Source organism: Mustela lutreola, chromosome 5 (genome assembly GCF_030435805.1).
Source record: "Mustela lutreola isolate mMusLut2 chromosome 5, mMusLut2.pri, whole genome shotgun sequence".
NCBI classification, from domain to species: Eukaryota; Metazoa; Chordata; class Mammalia; order Carnivora; family Mustelidae; genus Mustela; species Mustela lutreola.
Window position 1 is genome coordinate 77,448,487 of NC_081294.1, and position 22,019 is coordinate 77,470,505.

The following is a 22,019-nucleotide window of genomic DNA, read 5'->3' on the forward strand; positions in this document are numbered from 1 at the left end:
CATAAGTAGGCAGAGAGGCAGTCAGAGAGAGGGGGAAGCAGGCTCCCTGCTCAGCAGGGAGCCCGATGCAGGGCTTGATCCCAGGACCCTGAGACCATGACCTGAGCCGAAGGCACCCAGGCGCCCCCCCCCCTTTAGCCATTTTTAAAAAAAAAGATTTTTTGGGGCGCCTGGGTGGCTCAGTGGGTTAAAGCCTCTGCCTTTGGCTCAGGTCATGATCCCAGGGTTCTGGGGTCAAGCCCCACATTGGGCTGTCTGCTCAGTGGGGAGCCTGCTACCCCCTCTCTGCCTGCCTCTCTCCCTACTTGTGATCTCTGTCTGTCAAATAAATAAATAAAATCTTTAGAAAAAATAAATAAAAAAGATTTTTTGTTTTTAAGTAATCTCTACACCCAGTGTGGGACTTGAAGTCATGACCCGAAGATCAAGAGTCATGTGCTTTTCCACTGAACCAGCCATGTGCCCCTCCCTCTTAGCCATTCTTAAATAGGCATTTCAGTGGTAGTAAGTACATTTATATTGTCATACAGCCATAACCACCATCCATCTCTAGAACTCTTTTCACCTTTCAAAACTGAAACTATACCCATTAAACAATAACTCCCTATCCTCTCTCTCTCTCCAGCCCCTGGCAACCTTCCTTCCACTTTTTGTCTCTATGGTTTTTGACTAGGTTCCTCATATAATTGGAATCATACAGTATTTACCTTTGTGTGACTCTCTTCTTTCACTTTAGCACAGTATGCTTAAAGTTCATCCATGTTGTCAGTATATCCTTCCTTAGGGCTAAATAGTATTCCATGCCACACTTTACCTATCCATTCATCTGGTGGTCGAAACTTGGGTTTACACATTTTAGCTATTCTAATGCTGGGAGGAACTTGGGTGTACAAATACCTCTTCAGAGCTCTTCTTTCAGTTATGTAGGGTTTATACCTAGAACTGGAATTGCTTGATCATAGGGTAATTCTATTTTTAATTTTTGGAGAAACTGCCGTACTGTTTTCCATAGTGACTGTATTATTTTACACTCCCACCAATACAAGAGTTCTAATTTCTGTACATCCAACCAACATTTGTTGCTTTCTGTTTTGTTTTTTATTTGTTTGTTTGTTTGTTTGTTTTTAATAGCTTTCCTGATGGGTGTGAGATTATGGTATCTGGTCTATTTTTAGTTAATTTTTGTATATAATGTGAAGTAGGGGTCTAGGCTCATCTTTTGCATGTGAATATCCAGTTGTCATATTGCCTCAAGTGAGTTGTTTTGACAACTGTGTAAAAAACCAGTTGGCCAGGGACGCCTGGGTGGCTCAGTTGGTTAAGCGGCTGCCTTCGGCTCAGGTCATGATCCCAGCGTCCTGGGATCGAGTCCCACATCGGGCTCCTTGCTCGGCAGGGAGCCTGCTTCTCCCTCTGCCTCTGCCTGCCACTCTGTCTGCCTGTGCTTGCTCTCGCTTCTCTCTCTATGACAAATAAATAAATAAAATCTTTATTTAAAAAAAAAGAAAAAACAGTTGGCCATAGATGTATGGGTGTATTTCTGAGCTTCTGTTTTATTGATATATACATCTGTTTTTATGCCAGACTGTTTTTATGTCATTCTGTCTTGAATCCTATGGCTTTGTATTGTTTTAAAATCCTTTAGTGTGAGTCTTCTAAATTTATTATTTTCCAAGATTGTTTTGGTCTTTGGGTCCCCTGCATTACTATATGAATTTAAGTATCACCTTGCTATTTCTGTAAAGCAAAAAAAGGGAGGGTGAGGGACATTTGGAATGTTGATAGAGATGGAATATGTATCAATTTGAAATCTGTAGATTGGATTCTTTTATTTTTTTAAAGATTTTATTTATTTATTTGACAGAGAGATATCACAAGTAGGCAGAGAGGCAGACAGAGAGAGAAGGAGAAGCAGGCTCCCTGCTGAGCAGAGACCCTGATGCGGGGCTCAATCCCAGGACCCTGAGATCATGACCTGAGCCAAAGGCAGAGGCTTAACCCACTGAGCCACCCAGGCACCCCTGTAGAATGGATTCTAATCTACTGTAGTCACTGTAGATTGGATGGAATCTGTAGATCAATTTGGGGGAGTATTTGGATTAGTCCTCCTATGTTTTCATTTTCCATCTTTGTCTTTTATCTCCATCATAGAAGATTTTCTCATTCTCAGTATGTTTAAGGATTTTGTTCTTGTTTCATAGAAGTAAAAACTTCTCTTACCTTTTAGGATATTCATGATAGTTTTTCTTTTGTTTTGACTTTTTCTCCTTGCATGGTCTTTGTTTTCCTTTGCTTTTTTCTGTACATTGTTTTGGTGTTTATCTTTTATGTTGAAGATGAATGATCAGATGGCTGATTTCTTCATTGTCATTTATACTTAATAGGATTGGAGTACTAAAAAATTGATGAAAAGGTCTGAGCATATAGGGGTGAGTTTTGGCAACTGTGGAGTTCAGTTTATGGTTTGCTGACTGGGCTGTTTCTCTGGGTGAACCATTAATATCAGTGAATAGTAAAAGCTCTTTATCTTGTGCTGGTCACATTTTCTTGAGGATCTTATAATCTCCTGCCTAGACAGTACAGGCCCAGCTTCCAGTTTTCTCAGAACCACTGGGAACAAAGTTGATATGAAAATGTTCACTTAACCTTCCAGTTTTCTGTACATCATCCATCCCCTTGACTATGCTTGTAATCTCTTATTCCTGAGACATTCTCTTTTATCCTTTCCAGAGACCAAACCTCTGGCCTGTGGCTTGGCAGGAGAGGCATTCACTGGAGGAGTCCAAAGTCAAGGAAGTGATCTATACATCACTTTTTTTTTTTTTTTTTTAATTTAATTTTTTCAGTGTTCCAAGATTCACTGTTTATATATCACTTTTTATTAGTTTTAAGTTTTCGAGTTTTATCTTTATAAGATTTTTATCCATAAAGAACATTAACTGTTGTCAATTTACCTAGATGTTATGGAAGTGTATACATTTTAAATGACATGCATTTTCAGTGAATATAAATGTACCAACAATGTATTTTCTTAAACTTTATTCCGCTGTGATAGGAATTGTTTACAAGTTTTTGCTGCTGCAGACACTGAAGCATCAACATTGCCATACATGTCTCTTGGTGCACAAAGGTGAAGCTTTCTGTCTTTTTTTCTTGACTCCTTAACTATGTAGTCAATAGGGTTGTTTGGTTATAGATTGTGAGCCGTTTTGTTTTTGTAAGATACTGAAGAATTGTTTTCCAATCTTTTTAGACACCCAACTAACAAGATACAAGAGTTTCTGATTTCCTTATTTTAAAATTTACCTTATTATGAATATAACACTATAGAAAAGTGCACAAAATAGATGTCTAATAAATTTCCAAACACCCCATCACCCATCATCTTGTGTTGTTTCTTAATTACCTCTTCCACCCTCACTGGATTGTTTTGAAGCCAATCCCAAATGTTACATAATTATATCTGTAAATAATTCAGATGTATTACTAAAAGATAAATCACTGGTTTTCAACTCTAGGCAATTTTGCCCACTAAATGACATTTGGCATTGTATGTAGTCATTTTTGATTGTCACAACTGGGAGGCTACTGGGTGCTACTGGCATCTAATAGGTAGAGGCTAGGGAGCTGCTAAACATTCTGCAGTGCATAGGACAGCTTCCAACAACAAAGAATTACCCAGCCCCAAATGTCAATATTGCCCAAATTGAAAAACCCTGAGATAAGAACTCTTTAAAAATCATGTGCATGGGGCGCCTGGATGGCTCAGTGGGTTAAAGCCTCTGCCTTCGGCTCAGGTCATGATCCCAGGGTCCTGGGATCGAGCCCCACATCGGGCTCTCTGCTCAGCAGGGAGCCTGCTATCCCCTCTCTCTCTGCCTGCCTCTCTGCCTACTTGTGATCTGTCTGTCAAATAAATAAATAAACAAACAAATCATTTTAAAAAAAAAAAAATAAAAATCATGTGCATGATATAGTTAAAACATCTCTGTCTTTTTTTTTTTTTTTTTTTTAAAGAATTTAAGTAATCTCTACCCCTAATATGGGGCTCAAAATCCTAGTCCTGAGATCAGGAGTCTCACGCTCTACCAACTGAGCTCCCCAGGTGCCCTTGCAGTTATTACATCTAAACATGAACAATTGGGATGCCTGGGTGTGTCAGTCAGTTAAGCGTCTGCCTTCGGCTCAGTTCATGACCCTAGGGTCCTGCATCCAGCTCCTTGCTTCACAGGGAGCCTGCTTCTTCCTCTGCCTGTTCCTCTCTCTGCTTGTGCTCTCTCTCTCTCTCTCTCTCTCGCAAGTAAATAAAATTAGGAAAAAAAGTTTAAAAATATGAACAATATTCATGACCTCAAATGTCCAGTTTAAAATCTTTCTTTTTCAAATGAGGTGTTTTTTAAAATACTTATTTGAGAGAGGGAGGGACAGAAAGAGCCATGAGCATAGGGACGACAGAGGGAGAGGGACCAGCAGACTCCCCACTAAGTTGGGGAGCCTGATGTGGGGCTCGATTCCAGGACCCTGAGATTATGACCTGAACTGAAGTCAGACTCATCCAACTGAGCCACCCAGACTCTGTCAAATGAGGTTTTAAATCTTTTTTACTCTTTATTTTTTGAATTAATATATAAAGTCAACTAATTGCATTTGGTTGATGTCTTTTAAGTCTTTGTTAATATATAAATATATTTCCTCTTTCTTTTTAAACTTATTTGTTGAATAAAGCAGATCCCTTGTTTTGTATACTGCCCCATATTCTCTAGATATTACAGATTGTATCCTCTGCCTAAACAGATTTTCAGACAGTCCTGTTTTTAGCTCCAGGAGCTGCTTGTACCATCATCAACTTCTGAGCCTCTGTAAATTTGGCTTCTTAGCTTTTCCCATAAATTACAATTAACCTTTTTGGGACTGCTAAGTCACTAACATCCACCACTCTTGCCTTTTACTTTCCCAAAATTTTGTTGCTGTTGCCTTTTCTCCCATTCTTTGTACTCTAGTGGGTTTAAGCCTTAAAAAAAAAAAAAGGTTGACTCCTTAACTATAGAAAACAAATAGATGGTGACCAGAGGAAAGGTAGGTCAGGGAATAGTTGAAATAGGTGAAGGGGAGTAACAGTACACTTACCTTGATGAGCACTGAGTAACGTGGAATTGTTAAATCTCTATATTATACGCCTGAAATGAATATAGCACTATATGGTATCCTGAAATTAAAAATTTTCAAAAACTCTGTTGACTCTTATTTTAATAGGATTTTGGAGAGAATAAAAGTTACATGTTTCAATCTGTCATTTTGCCTGAAAGTTTGAGATACTTTCAGTGGTTCTTAATATATATCTTTCTAAACACATGCTGTATTGTTAGACAATAATCTATATTTCTAGGAATTGTAACTTAAAGAAACAGGTACTTCAAAAGTCATAAAGTACAGAACGCTTGTAGATCTAATTATTTTTATGTAGCAAATGAAAGTATTGGACATTTGCAGTATTCTAAAAATAATTCATGATTTTCTTCTAGATCGATATGTAACATTTAAAAATAGCTGTTGTCTATTTTTTGTTGTTGTTGTTGTCTATTTTTTTAAAGATTATTTTAGTTTAGTTTTTTATTTGACAGAGATCGCAAGTAGGCAGAGAGGCAGGCAGAGACCGAGGGGGAAGCAGGCTCCCTGCTGAGTGGAGAGTCCAATGCGGGGCTCGATCCCAGGACCCTGAGATCATACCCTGAGCCGAAGGCGGAGGCTAAACCCACTGAGCCAACCAGGCACCCCTGTTTTTGTTTTTTTAAGATTTTATTTATTTATTTGATAGAGATTACAAGTAGGCAGAGAGGCAGGCAGAGAGAGAGGAGGAAGCAGTCTCCCCACTGAGCAGAGAGCTGGATTCTGGGCTCCATCCCAGGACCCTGTGATCATGACCAAAGCTGAAGGCAGAGGCTTTAACCCACTGAGCCACCCAGGTGCCCCAAATATTGTGATTGTTTTTGCTGAGACACTGCTTTCATCCTAATTGGCAAGATCTATTGTTCAGAGTCTTTTTTTTTTTTTTTTTTTTGGTGATTTCTTAATGTATTTTAGAGAGTTGGAGGACGGAGAGGGGGAGAGAGAGATTCCCAAGCAGACTTCCTGCTGAGCATGGAGCCCAACATGGGGCTTGATCTTATACCCCCAAATCATTGGCCTAAGCAAAAAATCAGGAGTTGGACACTTAATCTTAACCAACAGGTGCCCCAGTGAGGGAGTTTTAAAAGTTAGATTATTTGTGTCCTTCTCTGTATCTCCTCCTTTATACTCCTCACCCCCACCATCTTCCTGGTTTTGTTATCTAAGGTTCCAACACTACTACTCCACCCCATTCGAAGCCAGATAGCAAGGAGGAATCAATCTACTCTTTCTCCTTTATCCTCACGCCTTGCTCATTTTGTTTATGCTCAGATCTATTTTCTTGCCTTCCTCTACTTACTGTTTCTGCAAAAGGCAAGCTACCTTTCTCAGGCTCCCTTGTTAGGCAGGCTTCTAGTTGGGCTTGCCCAGTGGAGATAAGAGGACCAGGGTAGGGCATATCATATCATATCATATCCCACCCCCCCCACTTCTTTTTGCTTGAGATGACATCTCTATCATGGTCCAGCTCCCTCTAGGCAGCCACAGCTCCTGGGTTCTGGTGATAGGACCTGCGTCTTTCGTCCCTCCAGTCTCAGGGATAGTAGCCCTGCTCCTTCTAATCTCGGGGTTTCCAGTTGTTTTCTCTTAGCCCTTTCATTTTTCTGACACCTTCAAAAGTAGTTCCCCATGTTAAATTTCTTCTGTGAAACTCACTGGCATGGGTTCTGCTTTCCTGATTAGATGCTGACTGATGGAGTCCTTTATATCCAGTTAGTGACTGTGCCTTGCCAGTTTTTGTCTCCTTTTCTCTTCATCCCTTTCTTTGTGCCCTAATTCAGGCCATCATCTCTCACCTAGACTAATCTAAAGTCCCTTTTTTTAGTCTCTTGATTTTCAGTCTAGTTCCCTATTAAAGACCTTTTCCACATGCTGCAAAAGCAAGCCTTCTAAAATAGTCACCTTACTGTGACCTTGTTATTAGCCTTAAAAACCCCAAAGTGGCTCTTTACCTCATAGAAGAGCTATGAGCTCCTTTGCATGATGGACAAAGCTTTTCATAACCTCTTTACCCCCTGACAACTACATCTCTTGCTTCTCAGTCTTCTGGTAACGCCAGATTGCTTATAACATTGGGTCACACCCACATTTACACATACGTATGCACATAACTTCTTACCCACAAACATCCTGCTTTCCCCCCTCTGGTGTTTCTCATATTGTTTCCTTCCTACCTATCTGGCTGACTAACTCTCCTTCAAAACTCAGCTCAAATATGTCTCTTCCAGAAAACTTACGTGGTGATCCAGCCTGGGCTTCCTCTGAGCTTGATTAGCATCTTGTGAATACTTTTATGAGTGGAGTTTTCATATTTTATTAACATACCCTGCTTATGCATGATTTTTACCCACATGGAGTGCCTCAAGGGCCTTGACTATACCTTCCTCATTCGTCAGAGTTGTGTTCTCTTTAGAGACAATATAGGGGTATTTGTTAGCTTTGCTGTCTAATGATTCCAAAGCTTAGTGCCTTAAAACAAAGACTTATTATTTCTCAGGATTCTTTGGCTTGATTAGGCAGTTTTGCCTCATGCATTGTCAGCTAGGATCATTTCTGTGGTAGTATTCAGTTGTCACAAAGTTAGAAGATTCAAAAAGACTTCCCTCACATGTCTAGAAACCTGATGCTCACTGTTAGCTGAAATGTACATCCCCAGCCCTCAAAGGGTCTTTCCAGCAAAATGGCCTGGACTTCCTAAGTGATGGCTCAGAGTAAAAGAAAAGCTATCAGGCCTCTTAAACACTAGACTTAAAACTGACACAGTGTCATAAATTGCTTTACTTTTTTGGTCAACCAGGAGGCACAGCCAGGATTCTGTGGGAATGGGAATTTTTTAAGAGAACAGGAGAAAGGAGGGGGGCAGAGGGATAGGGAGAGAGAGAATCTCCAGCAGACTTTACACTGAGCATGGCATCTATCGCAGAGCTGGATCTCATAACCCTGAGATCATGACCTGAGCTGAAATCAAGGGTTGGTTTCTTAACTGATTGAGCCAGCCCTTAGATGATTTGTTGATAAGAGGAATAGTATGCTCTTACAGGGATGGAGAGATTGTCGATAGCCACCTTTGGAGATTATTTACTGCAGGGGAAATTGTAGTAAATGCTGTCTCGATAATGTATTTATTTCTTGGATAAGGTCATGTGTTACAGATTTAACAGTGGATTTTTTTTATTCATTAAAAACAATTCTAATGGTTGAGTATATTAAATTAACATTTTCCTAAATGTTAATTTCAAAACGTTTGTTTTTCTGAAGGTTTGTTTAGCCAATAAGTAGTAAGAGGAAGGAAGAGAGGATGAATAGATGGGAAGGGAAAGGCTTATTGGAGTAAAACCTAAAAATGTGATGGTTTTGAGGAAAAAGATAGCCATTTATTTGGGGCCATTTTTTTTCCTGTCAGAATTTTTTCCTGTCAGAATAGCTTTAGTTCCTTTTTTCTTTTTTTTCCTCAGGTTTATTGAGATGTGACTGACATTAACATTATCTAAGTTTAAGGTATACAATGTTGATTTGATACGCTTACATATTGCAAAATAATTACCACCATAGTGGTGGCTAACCACCTCCACGTGTCACGTAATTACCATTTCTTTTTTTGTGGTAAGAACATTTAAGGTATACTTTTTTTTTTTTTTTTTAAAGATTTTTTATTTTATTATTTATTTGACAGAGAGAGAGAAATCACAAGTAGGCGGAGAGTCAGGCAGAGAGAGAGAGAGAAGCAGGCTCCCGCTGAGCAAAGAGCCCGATGCGGGGCTCGATCCCAGGACACTGAGATCATGACCCGAGCCAAAGGCAGTGGCTTAATCCACTGAGCCACCCAGGCGCCCCTTTAAGGTATACTTTTAAAGGAAGTTTTAAGTATATAATATAGTATTACTAACTATAATCGCCTTGCTATACATTAAGTCCCCAGGTCTTGTCCCTCTTATAACTGGAAGTACTCTAACCAACATCTCCTCATTTCCTCCATCCTCTCCCTCCTCCAGGTTGCTTTGTATAACCTAGTGCTGGGAGGCTAAGAATAGCAATTAAAAAGATAAAAGATAACTAGCATTTACGTTATAAAAAACTATATATGTGTTGGAATTAAACTATTTCTTGTAGCATTAAAATGTAATTATTGGTCTCTTTTGTGTTTTTTCACCTTGTACTCTTTAAGTTTTTTTCTGTCAGACTTTACAAGCCTAAAGATCAAGGAGGTGACTCTCTTCTTGGTTGTCTGTGTGGTAATTGTTGGATAAAATTTGATTTACGGGAAGAAGGAATTTCATAGTACCAGACTTGTTCCTACTGAAACTCTCACCTAACTCATGGTCTTGATAGCACATTTATATTAAGAAACTCAAGGCTGCACCTGAAACTAATATCACACTGTATGTTAACTAGGTTTTTTGTTTTTTGTTTTTTTAAGACTTACTTGTTTATTTTAGAGAGAGATTGGGCGAGCACGGGAGAAGGGGAAGAGGGAGAGAAAGAACCTCCAGCAGACTTCAGCTGAGTGCAGAGCCCATCGCAGGGCTTGGTGTGTAACAACCCTGACGTGATGATCCCGGCTGGAGTCCAGAGTCTGAGGCCTAATCAACTGACCCACCCAGTTGCCCCAACAAATTAGAATTTAAATAAAAATTTAAAAACAAGAAGAAAGAAACTTGCGGCTGACTAGCTGTCCTTTTTTACTCAATTCATAATGTTTTCATACTTTTCCTGTTGTCAGGAAAAGTATGAAAAGAACTCTTGCTCTGCTTAGTACTTCCTCTTTGTTAATCTCAAAAATGCTCTCAGAATCCTCAGATAGCACCTCTGAAATGATTATATGGGTTAAACATTCCCTGCAGGTTAATTGGTCAGATTTGCCACGTCAAAAACTGCCTATGAGAAAAAAACACGAACACACACACACACACAAAAACTACCTATGAGAGTTATGCTTTGTTCTTAATATCAGGAAGTATAAAGTGTTCTTAAAACAGGTAATATGGGTGCCTGGGTGACTTAGTTAGTGAAGCAGGTGCCTTTGGCTCAGGTCAGTGATCCTGGGATCCTGGTCAGGTTCACTGCTCAGTGGAGAGTCTGCTTTTCCCTCTCTCTGCCCCTCCCCCTGCTTGTGCACCTGTGCTTTCTCTTTCTCAAGAAATTCTTTAAAAAAATAAATAAAAAATAGGTAATACTCACTGGGCCCAAATCTTCCCCTGGCCTAACTATATATAGACTTAAATTTTGTCTGGCCTTTTCCCAGCTCTTGCTGCTGATGAAGTAGAAATTCTTTTAGTGTGAATTTCATCATAGGAAAACAGAAACTGTTCATTTTTCTTGTGATGGTTCTGTAATGTCTTCCCCCCAAGACACTAATAAATGCTTCTATTACTGTGTAGAAGATACTTGATTAGATGGCATCTCAAGTGATTTCAGTGTGGACAAAGAGTTCCTGTCTCTAAGCTTACATAAAATGTAATTTTGAAAAGACATTTCTTCGGATGTACCTATTCACACTTTAGTTAATACTGTCTAGTGTCTAATTTTGAAGGTTGGACTATTCCATAGAGACCCAGAAATCTTTTTCTGTCAGTTGGTATTTTGAATAACTGTTATAAAATATAATTCCAGGCTTGAGACTTTTTTGGGCTTTTTTTTTTTTTTTAAGTGATTTGTTATTTTCTGTGTCTTGATCATTACATGAGACAGCTTTGCAAATATTTAGCCAGTCTTCTAGCATAGTAAAATTTAATAGTTTAGTTTACTTTGATCACCATTTTATATCAGAGATTGTCAGTCTGTAGGAAGACTGATTTAACTAAACAAATTAACTATTTTGGACTCCCTGGGTTGGTGTTGGAAAACTTGTGAAATGGAAACTGACTATTCTTTGGGTTTGAAGAGTAAAGTCTGTGGGAAGTATTACTTTTAAGTTTCAAGGATTTGGGGTACATATATGCCTCATTTGGTTAGGCCTCTGCTTTTGGCTCAAGTCATGATCCCAGAGCCCTGGGATTGAGACCCGCTTGTGACTCCCTGCTCCTTGGCGAGTCTGCCTCTCCCTCTCCTTCTGTCTCTCCCCCCGCTCATGTTCTCTCTCAAATAAATAAAATCTTTAAATAAATTTCAAAGATTTACAGTTCTAGGTTAACAGTTTTTATATATTTCAAAACACCAGAATAAAAACTTAATCATATGCTTCTTATTAAAAATAGTACATGTGTGTTTTTCAGGGGGTGGAGCATAGTTTTACAGAGTATAATGGGGCATAAGATGTCATTTTTACCTTTTTTTTGAGATCCCCATTATCTTGCCACTAGTGGTAGCACAGAAATACACTAAGGTAATTATATTAATATAAGTTCATTTCCCTGTTTTCTGTAATGTGGGACTATGGTACATGATTATTGTTATGGAAAAGTGTGGTGGTGACCTTTGACAAAATAAGTTCTTTAGGTTTTTAGTTTGCTACATAGTTGTCAGTTGAGGTGGAATCAGCTGGTGGGGTGTACAAAATTCTGGTTACCTGAATACTAGGAAGAGAGCTTTTCCTGATATTTCAGTATTTTCTTTGGAGCTTGGTGAAAAATGGAATCTTTTGGCATAGGTGCTCCACTGTGTATTAGCTCCCATCTACCTGGCTACCTGCCACCCTCATTCAAAACATAGAATTTTGAAGAGCATTGACCACTGCTTTAGTAATTGAAAAGAGGGAATTTCAAACCCTGATAGGTACCCTGTATACAGTCTAACCTGCCCCGACAGCCTAACTACCACTGCTCCTCAGCTCCATGAGTTGTTAACAAGGAATAGCTGTTTGCCTGTTTTGCTTTTGGTACCCTGTGTGCCCCCTTAATATTTTTGTCCCCCACCTGTTATCTAAGCAGTCTTCTAGAAGAGTTGTGCTTTCCCTATCCTAACTCTGTCATTTACTAAGTCATTTTCTCCTTTGGCCCTGATTGCCAAAATTCTGACTTCTGCTTTGTTAGGTATAGGATCCCGTGGCTGCAGTATCAGAGAATATTACTGCTTTTCCAAGTGCTTTACTTCATTGAATCTAAGATGCCATCAATTGAAAGATATATTGTTATTGTATATACTACTAAGAAAGGAAACACTGCCATTTAAGCTGACATACCATTGATTATAATATGCAGTTTGATTTCAGATATATATATTTTTTAAGTATCTTCCAAAGAAAGATCATGTTGTCTTTCTCCATCTACTTACAGTTACTTTATATAATTGTAACTGTTCTTCCAAGACACTGGGCACTTCCCATGGACCAATGATTGTGCCAGAAGGTGGAGGTGAAGTCCCTATTTTTCTTTTTCTTTTTTTTTCTTTTTGTAAAGATTTTATTTATTTACTTGACAGAGATCACAAGCAGGCAGAGAGGCAGGCAGAGAGAGGAGGAAGCCGGCTCCCCGCTGAGCAGAGAGCCGATGTGGGGCTCGATCCCAGGACCCTGGGATCATGACCCGAGCCAAAGGCAGAGGCTTTAACCCACTTAGCCACCCAGGCGCCCCCCTATTTTTCATTTAATATCAAGAAACATTAAGTAATTACACAGATAAAAATGAAGTAGGATGAGTTATTAAAGCAGGGTGCCCTTCTCCATGATAGTATTTAAAAGAGATTGAATGGAAATGGTGGATTTCCTAGAAGCACTTCTCCAAAGGCAACATTTGAGTGAAGCCTAAAGGTACATGAGATGGGGGATACAGAGTGTGGAGTGTTCTAGACAGGCTGTTCCTAGGATCTTGGACTGGTTGAATTTAATTTTTTTTTCAAGTTTTGAAATGAGTAAGTGGTAGTACATAGAGGTAAAATATAAAGTCTAGGAAAAATTCTTGATCTTCAATAATAAACAAATAACATTGTCTCTAATTATAACGGAACATTTCCATCTAAATGGTTGTTGCCAAAGTGCTCAAAGAAACTCCTTGTTCTTTGGTGTCATGCAGTCTCACCAAAAAATACCTGTTCCAGGGACGCCTGGGTGGCTGGGTTGGTTAAGTGTCGGCTCAGGTCATGCTATCAGAGTCCTAGGATCAAGCCCTACTTCCGACTCCCTGCCTAGTGGGGAGTGTGCTTTTCTTTTTCCCGCTCTATCCCCCATCCCTCATGCTCTCTCTCAAATAAACAAATACAATTTTTTAAAAAACCCTGTACCATTCAACTTCAGTAATATATTTTGTATATCACTGTGGACTACTTCATGACATTATCAGTTTCTAAACCAAATAGACTAGACTTCCTCTGGTAAGTTTCTGTGCTTTCGTTTATCTTCCCATTTGCAAGTGATTCTCCTTGGTCCTATGCTAGGCATTCATCCATTCATTCAGGCATTTGAGTGCCTCTTATATTCCAGTCTCTGGAAAATGGATAAAGAATATGATATATCTTGTCTCTGACTCAAGGAATTTATAATTAAGGATTCAAGGGGTAGAGGTGGGGGGTATATGGAAGTTAACCTTTCAAAGGTACAGATAAAAAATTGAGCATGAAATATTATTCTGTGGTACTATACATGGTACTAGATTTGTACAGAACAGTTAAGGAGTAATATAGCTGCTTGGAGAAAAAAGGATGTCCCTGGGGAATAAAAAAATATTTTTTTCATCCTGGGGTGCCTGGATGGTACAGTTGGTTAAAGGTCCTGCTCTTTGTTTTGGCTCAGGTTGTGATCTCAGCGTGTTGTAGCCCTACATCAGACTCCGCACTCACCTCAGCACTGAGTCTGCTTAAGACTCTCTTCCCTTCTCAGTATGCCCCTCCCCACTCAAATAAATAAATAAATCTTTAAATATGTATAATGGAGGTACCTGGGTGCCTCTGTCAGTTAAGCTTCTGCCTTCAGCTTGGATCATGATTCTGGAGTCCCAGGATTGAGCCCCACGTCAAGCTCCCTGCTTAGCAGGGTGTTTGCTTCTCCCTCTCACTCTGCTGCTTCTCCTGCTTGTGCTTTTTCTGTCTCTCTCAAATAAATGAATAGTTTTTAAAATAAAAAAAAATTTAAAAATACATTTTTTTCATCCTAAAAAAAAGGCCCAGTGTGTGAACACTACTTTCCTTAATGGGAAATGTTTAGTGTTGTGTTTTAAAACCATTTAACTGTGCTATTGTGAAGACAAGTTAAAGTAAACTGAGTTCTTGCCCTTTAAAAATAATTTTTAGGGGCACCTGACTTGCTCAGTTGTTGGAGCATGTGACTCTTGATATTAAGGTTGTGAGTTCATGCCTCACTTTGGGGGTAGAGATTCATTAAAAAAATAATAATAATAGGGGTACCTGGGTAGCTCAGTGGGTTGAAGCCTCTGCCTTTGGCTCAGGTCATGATCCCGGGGTCCTGGGATGGAGCCCTGCATCGGGCTCTCTGCTTGTTGGGGAGCCTGCTTCCTCCTCTCTCTCTGCCTGCCTCTCTACCTACTTGTGATCTCTGTCAAATAAATAAAGTCTTTTATTTTTTTATTTTTTTGTTAAAGATTTTATTTATTAATTTGACAGAGAGAAATCACAAGTAGACGGAGAGGCAGCCAGAGACAGAGAGATAGGGAAGCAGGCTCCCTGCTGAGCAGAGAGCCTGATGCGGGACTCGATCCCAGAACCCTGAGATCATGACCTGAGCCGAAGGTAGCGGCTTAACCCACTGAGCCACCCAGACGCCCCATAATAAAGTCTTTTAAAAATGAATAAAATAAAAGGGGTGCCTAGGTGGCTCAGTCATTAAGTGTCTGCCTTTGGTTCAGGTCATGATCCCAGGGACCTGGGATCGAGCCATGCATCCGGCTCTCTGCTCAGCAGGAAGCCTGCTGCTCCCTCTTCCACTCGGCCTGCTTGTGTTCCCTCTCTTACTGTGTCTTTCTCTGCCAAAAAAATAAAGTCTTTAAAAAAATAATAGTTTCTAATCAAAGATTTGTAATTGGGTTAATTATATACATTGTCAGAATTTCATATAGTTTCTCCTTTATGAAACTTTTAAGTTTATGTAAGTAATCTCAATGCCTGACATGGGGCTTGAACTTGTGACACCAAGATCATAACCTGAGATGAAAAGAGTAGGTTGCTCAACTGACTGAGCCATCAGATGCCCTTAGACTCTTGACTATTCTTAAATGGGTGTGGATTATAAAATTTTCCGAACTTTTTTGACCCCTACACATATAATTAAACCATCCTGTGTAAGTTTCTGTTACAATTTAACTTCCTTGTTTTACAGTTGTGAAACTTTGGTCTGGAGAGGTTGAATGACTTGGTTAAAGTTATCTAAGCTCAGAATAATGAAAAAGCATCAAAGAATGTTAAGACTTAGAAAACCTGAATTCTGCCTTTAGCCCCTACTGATACCAGCAAAAACATACACAAGTTATGGAATAACTGTAACATTCTTCCAGCAATTTATTTTTATTAATATGCTAAAACATGAGTTGCTTGGTTTTCAGTATTTGTAGTACAAAAATCTCCATGTGGTTTTTTGGTAGAACTATTATTGAAGGGAAAGACATTTAGAATTTTTTACAAACTTAGAAAATAGCCATCCATGTAGACATTTAGAAGAAAATTCTACTTCAATCATTGAAACATTAACTGCAGAGTTAATGAGACAGTTAAAATTAAAAAGAAGTTTCCCTCAAGCACCAACACATTTTCTGGTGATACCTAGGAAACATATATACCTGGTATCTGTAGTAGAAGGTGATGATGAAAGTGCTCTTACACATTTAATGATTGTGGGCAAGAAATGTGCTGCTAATCTGGACCTGAAGAAGGGTTATCAGATGGTGGTGAATGAAGGTTCAAATGGGAGACAGTGTCTGTCATGTTCATCTCCATGTTTTTGGAGGTCAGCAGATAAATTGGTCTCCTAATTAAGCATGTTTTAGGAATAGTTTCCCCTCTCTAGACATTGATCAACTTTGCAAGTTCTAATTTGTTCAGCAGTAAGTACAATACACTTGTATATGGTTTGAGGAAATAATTTTAAACACTCATACATTATAAAAGGTATTGCATTGTTTAAAGTGGGAGGTGTTACTTTTTCTAGTTAAATTGAAGCAGTATTTAGAAAAATTTGTGTGTACAAGAATAAGAATATTTACCAAAGCATTGTGATAGTGAAAAATAGGAAATAAATGCCAGTCATCTAAAGAAAGGAACTATTGGGGTGCCTGGTGGCTCAGTCAGTTAAGCATCTGCCTTCAGCTTGGGTCATGATCCCAGAGTCCTGGGATCTGAGCCCCTTGTCAGGCTCCCTGCACAACGGGGGAGGCTGCATCTCCCTTTCCTACTCCCCCTGCTTATGCTCTCTCATTCAGCCGGGAAAAAAAAAATTTTTTTTTAAGGTGTATAGACTTTAATCTCGAATAAGGTTACTACTTCTGCTTATAATCAGTTCAGGTAAAGATTGAAATTGTTGCATGTTCACATCAATTTGTCTGTCTTTATAGTAGAAGGCAGCATTCATAGAGAAATAGAAAATATTTGACAGTGACAAGGGAATTAAGTCTATCAGACCAGATAATTTGAGATTTTATAATTTGATATTGTCAGAAATTACATATTTCTCTTTTAAACTTATCTAGGATAACTATGAGTTAATACCTCCCAATTTTTAAAAAAAGATTTATGTATTAGAGAATGTGAGCAGGGAGTGGGGCAGAGAGAGAGGGAGAAAGAATGTCAAGCAGACTCCCTACTAAGTACAGAGCCCAACCCGGGGCTTAATCCCATGACCCTGAACCGAAATCAAGAGTCTAGTGTTTAATGGACTGAGCAACCCAGGTTCCCCAATAATATCTCCCAAGTTTTAAAAATGAGTAAATTTAAGGGTACCTGATTAGCTCATTCAGTTCAGCATGTGACACCCCCCCTTTTTTAAAGATTTATTTATTTGAGGGACACCTGGGTGGTTCAGCTGCTTAAGGGGCTGCCTTCAGGGGCACCTGGGTGGCTCAGTGCATTAAGCCTCTGCCTTCGGCTCGGTTCATGATCTTGGGGTCCTGGGATTGAGCCCCTCCTCGGGCTCTCTGCTCAGCAGGGAGCCTGCTTCCCCCCCTCTCTCTGCCTGCTGGTCTGCCTGCTTGTGATCTCTCTCCCTCTGTCAAATAAACAAACAAACAAATAAATAAATAAATCTCTCTCCCTCTGTCAAATAAATAAATAAATAAATAAGAAAGAAAAGAGGTGGCTGCCTTCAGCTCAGGTCAGGATCCTAAGGTCCTGGGATTGAGTCTTGCATCTAGCTCCTTGTTCAGCAGGGAGTCTGCGTCTCCCTCTACCTACCACTTCCCCTCTTGTGCTCGCTTTCTATCTCTCTGATTAAGAAAAAGAAGAGGGGCACCTGGGTGGCTCAGTGGTTTAAAGCCTCTGCCTTCGGCTCAGGTCATGATCCCAGGGTCCTGGGATGGAGTCCCGCATAGGCTCTCTGCTCAGCAGGGAGCCTGCTTCCTCCTCTCTCTCTGCCTTCCTTTCTGCCTACTTGTGATCTCAGTCAAATAAATAAATAAATCTTTAAAAAAGAAGATTTATTTGAGAGAGAAGGAGAGCATGTGTGTGCTAGTTATTGCTAATTATTTTGAAATATTAACTTCAACTCTTATGCTGGACAGAGCTATAGTGATGACCGTTTCTCTTCAATGTATCCTGAAAATGTGGAACACACCTTATCTAAGCTTCGTCCCTTTCTTGATATCTTCATTTTGTGCTACCATTTTGCCCTTTACCTTCCTCTCCCTTCCCGTCTTGCTGATACTGAGTTTTCTAGCCTTGCTCTCTGTCTCTTTGTTTAATTTGTGAAACATAAAGGTAATGAAGATTTAGTGAGCATCATAATTTCTGGGAGTGGTGAGCACTGGTTGAAACACATATTATTAGCATACACTCCAGAGTTTCTGATTCAGTAGGTCTGGTGTGGGAACCAAGTTTTCTTGTGATGCTCCTGCTGTGCCAAGACCTCATTTTTGAGAACTGGTCTAGCTGTTCTTTCTTGGCAATGCAGTCATCTTAAAGGAGCTTCAGCTTAATTTCCTGGGGAACACAGAAATTCTCAGGCATTCTCAGGCATTTTAACTTAACACATTTCTAACATTTTAGATCCAAATTAAAGAAGCATGATATTATAGAACATCACTTCCTTACTCTCCTAATTACTAATATATTTTCCTTGGGTTAGATACTTTCTATCTTGTTTTTTTCTAAAATTGGGTATTAGCCTGGGTGATCTCTTCTGACTTTGAAATTACAATTCTATGAATTGTAATCTCTGCTTGAATAGTCTCTTCTCTCTCTCTCTCTCTCTCTCTTTTTTTTTTTTTTTAAAGATTTTATTGATTCATTTGAGAATGAGAGTACATGTGCTTCCATGACGGGGGTGGGGAGAAGTTGGGGAGGGAGAAACAGACTCCCTGCTAAACTAGGAGCCTGACCTGGGACCTAATCTCAGGACATGGAGATCATCACCTGAGTTGAATGCAGACACTCAGCCATCTCTTATTCTGATTATCACTACCAGAGATCTTTGATTTGTTTAACAACATTCAGAACTATTAAAATTTGACTTTGGAGCCATTTTTCTATGAAATTAACTGTAACCTTTCATTTTCCCATCTTGTTCCTTTTACCTTATGCCACAGGTTAAGGACCAGAATGGTGAAACTCATCCCTGTTTTTGTGCCATCTGTATTTTGTTTCATAATTGTTAAGATTTGGGGAAGGGTTTTTTAAAAATAACTAATAGAAGCATTAATTTTAACCAACTAATAGTCTGACATGATTACTTGAAAGTGAAAGGAGTGACTCCTGCTTGCCTTAGTCGGTTAAATGTCTACCTTTTGGCTCAGGACATGATTCCAGGGTCCTGGGATCAAGTCCCATATCAGGCTCCTTGCTCAGCAGCTCCCTCCGCCTGCCACTTCTTCTGCTTGTGCACATTCTGTCTCTTTCTCTTTGACAAATAAATCTTTTTAAAAGAGAAAGGGGAGCCTGGGTGGCTCAGCTGTTAAGTATCTGCCTTCAGCTTAGGTCATGATCTTGGGTTCCCTAGATTGAGCCCTGCATCTGGCTCCCTGCTCAGCAGGAAGCCTGCATCTCCCTCTTCCACTTGCCCTGCCTTGTGTTCTCTCTCGATGTGTCTCTCTCTGTCAAATTAAAAAATAAATAAAATAAAAAAGAGGAAAAAAGAAGTGAAAGGAAAATCTACATACCCCTTGCCAGGACCCCATCCCCTCGAGTTAAGAAGGTTCCTTTCTTTCTTGTATAGTGCTATAATACAGAAATACCTGAGGCTTTTAGATGTTTTAGTGTTCTGTTTTATTTAATAGTGATTCATTTTAAATCCTCTGGAAAATAGATATTCTTCAGGAATAATGTAAGGCACTGTTGTTATTCCTGTATATCTCTTCATTGGAAATCATATTCCTGAGCCAAAAATGATAGTAGTAGGAAATGTATTAAAAAATCCATAGAAGAGTTCCTGGGTGGCTCACTTGGTCAAACGTTTAACATTGGCTCAGGTTTTGGTCTCAAAGTCCTGGGATTTGAGCTGAGGGTCTGGCTTCCCCACTTAGTGGAGAGTCTTGCTTCTCTGTCTCCCTCTACTCGTCCCCCCTGCTCCTGCACACACAGGGGTTCTGTTTCTCTCCTTCTCTGTCTCAGATAAGTAAATACATAAAAATGTTTTTAAAAATCCATAGAGAATTAAGCTTTAAAATAAATTAATTGGTGTAAGATTATAGGGCTGTTTGAACTAAGATGAAAAACACTTAGGAGGGTTATAGAGAATCAAAATTGTTTATGACCTTTGATCTTTAAAAATACTAGTTCTGCTATATACCTAGAAATAAGGGGAGTGTATAGCATCAAAAATTTTTTTAAGTTGAGAACTGTACAGTGAAATCTATAGTTTGCTCCCATAATAAGACCTTTATTTTAATATTTTTTTAGATTTCAAGGGGTACCTGGGTGACAGAGTCAAGTGTCCAACTCTAGGTTCTGGCTCAGGTCATAATCTCAGGGACATGAGATTGAGCCCCATGTTAGGCTCCATGCTCTGCATAGTCTGCTTAGGACTATCTTTTCCTCTCTCCTGCCTCTCCCCACCTCTCTAAAATAAACAAGTCTTTACTGTTTTTTTAGATTTCAAGGAAAGTGAGAATATAAAATGTTTTTGGAACTGAAGTATTCTTGGGGTGCCTGGCTTGCTCAGTTAGTGGAGCATGCGACTCAATCTCAGGATCATGAGTTCAGGCCCCATATTGGGCATGGAGCTTACTTTAAAAAAAAAAAAAATTGAGTGTTCTACCTTAACTTTCAGTTTTCTCCTCCCTCTTCTTCCTCAGTTTTTAAATATATGCTTTATTTCTCTGTTGTTCTTTCTACAGAGAAGTTTTTCAGTAAGTAGATTCCTTGAAGGGGCGCCTGGATGTCTCAATTGGTTGAGCATCTCGCGCTGGATCCTGGGGCCACGAGCTTGAGCCCCGCGCTGGGTTGAAGGTGGAGTTCCTCAAACAGAAATAAATACACCAATTGAATGCCTGAGTCCTCTGATGAGGGAGAAGAGGAATTTTCTTGGGACGCTTGGGTGGCTCAGTCAGTTAAGCGGATGCCTTCGGCTCCTGTCATGATCCCAGTGTCCTGGGATCGAGTCCCATATTGGGCTCCTTGCTCACAGGCAGCCTGCTTCTCCCTCTGCCTGCCTGTGCGAGTTCTCGCTCTCTCTCCCTGACAAATAAATTTAAAAAAATAGATTCCTTGATGTTTTTGTGTGTGATTCCTTGATTTTTGGTTTTGTCTTAGCCCCACTCTCATTCCCAGTAATGTATAATTTGCTGTTTGATATACAAGATGAATCTGAATACCGTTTCTTCCTTTTTTTTTTTTTTTAAGATTTTTATTTATTTATTTGTCGAACACAAGCAAGCAGAGTGGCAGGCGGAGGGAGAGGGGGGAGCGGGCTCCCCACTTAGCAAGGACCCCAATGCGGGATGCAATCCTAGGACCCTGGGATCACAACCCAAGCCGAAGGCAGTCCCCCAACTGACCAAGCCACACAGGCATCCTTGAATACTGCTTCTTCTTTTTTTTTTTTTTTAAGATTTTATTTGACAGGCAGAGATCACAAGTAGCCAGGGAGTCAAGCAGAGAGAGAGGAGGAAGCAGGCTCCCTCCTGAGCAGAGAGCTGATTCTGGGCTTCATCCCAGGACCCTGAGATCATGACCTGAGCCAAAGGCAGAGGCTTAACCCACTGAGCCACCCAGGCGCCCCGAATGCTGCTTCTTTTAGAATAAGAAGTCAAAGAAATTAATGTATAGATATAAAGTCAAATGTTAAACAAAAAGCTGTCTGATATATTAGGATATTCTGCCAGAGTAAGTGATCTGTCTACATCAGTGCCTTTATTAAATTTTAAGATTCAATTTCAGTTACATCTTGATGCAAAGACATCAAATTGTTTAGCTTCTATATTTATTCAGTCTAACTGGGTTTTCACTATTTGATTACCCTCTAGATGGTTACAACTTTTAATAGCTGTTTTATTATAATCCAGATTTACAGTCAGAACTCATAATTTGTTTCAAATAGGCAATAAATACACTTGTTATATAATTTAAAAGGTATAAAGGAAATACATAGAGTTCCCACTCTCACCTCTAAAGCAGGCTCTCCTTCCTGAAGGCAAGTATGTAATTAAGTTTTGGGGGAAGTCAAAAGTTAAATGCGTATTTTCTGCTGTGTGGGGGGGGTTGGTGCTCCTAACCCCCCAAGCTGTTCAAGAGTCAGCTGTACTGTTAACTAATTTCTTGTGTATTCTTAGGAGGTTTTATGCATATAGAAAGATGGATAGAGGAGGGCCTGGCTGGTTCAATCAGTACAG

General features: G+C 39.6%; 1 protein-coding gene across 2 annotated transcripts in view; it reads left to right on the forward strand.

The window, feature by feature from the left end:
- Positions 1-22,019, forward strand: part of UBE2D2 (ubiquitin conjugating enzyme E2 D2) — a 63,800-nt gene that overhangs the window by 16,297 nt on the left and 25,484 nt on the right. The window contains exon 2 of one of the 2 annotated variants that reach the window (XM_059174753.1): positions 3,056-3,130. The exons of the other annotated variant lie outside the window; for it this stretch is intronic. The gene's annotated coding sequence lies outside the window, so the exon portion shown is untranslated. The remainder of the gene's footprint in view (positions 1-3,055; positions 3,131-22,019) is intronic. 2 annotated transcript variants of the gene reach the window in all.